This window comes from Penaeus monodon, chromosome 31 (assembly GCF_015228065.2).
Source record: "Penaeus monodon isolate SGIC_2016 chromosome 31, NSTDA_Pmon_1, whole genome shotgun sequence".
Lineage (NCBI taxonomy): Eukaryota > Metazoa > Arthropoda > Malacostraca > Decapoda > Penaeidae > Penaeus > Penaeus monodon.
In genome coordinates, this window is record NC_051416.1 from 24,078,298 (window position 1) to 24,078,729 (window position 432).

Consider the following 432-nt stretch of genomic DNA (forward strand, 5'->3'; position numbering starts at 1 on the left):
AAACATCACACACGAAATATATTCATCAGATGAGGCAGTAGCTTCGAAACATCATCATCGTGTCGGGTTAGAAGGCGGCATATTTCGAAACTATTTCGAAAGTCTTTAGTTCGTAGTTAGCTTTTTTATTATTACATGAAACTGTCTTGATAATTAATGAAGTGACAATGTGTAACGCAGATATGAAGAAAAAACATATATAACTTTTATTAGCTTCTAGTCTCACTTCATTTCAGAAATCTTTTCTTTAGTCGCTTCATTTTTTATCATGCAGAACCCACAAAATACTTGTTAGAGGAATAACAGCGATTTATTTCTCAGTTGGCTGTAAGAGGAAATAATAAAGAAAAAACTAATATGCTCTGATATCTTGAATAGTAATAAGGGAAAAAAGATATTTGGAATGAACCCTCCAATACTACAAAAAACAAG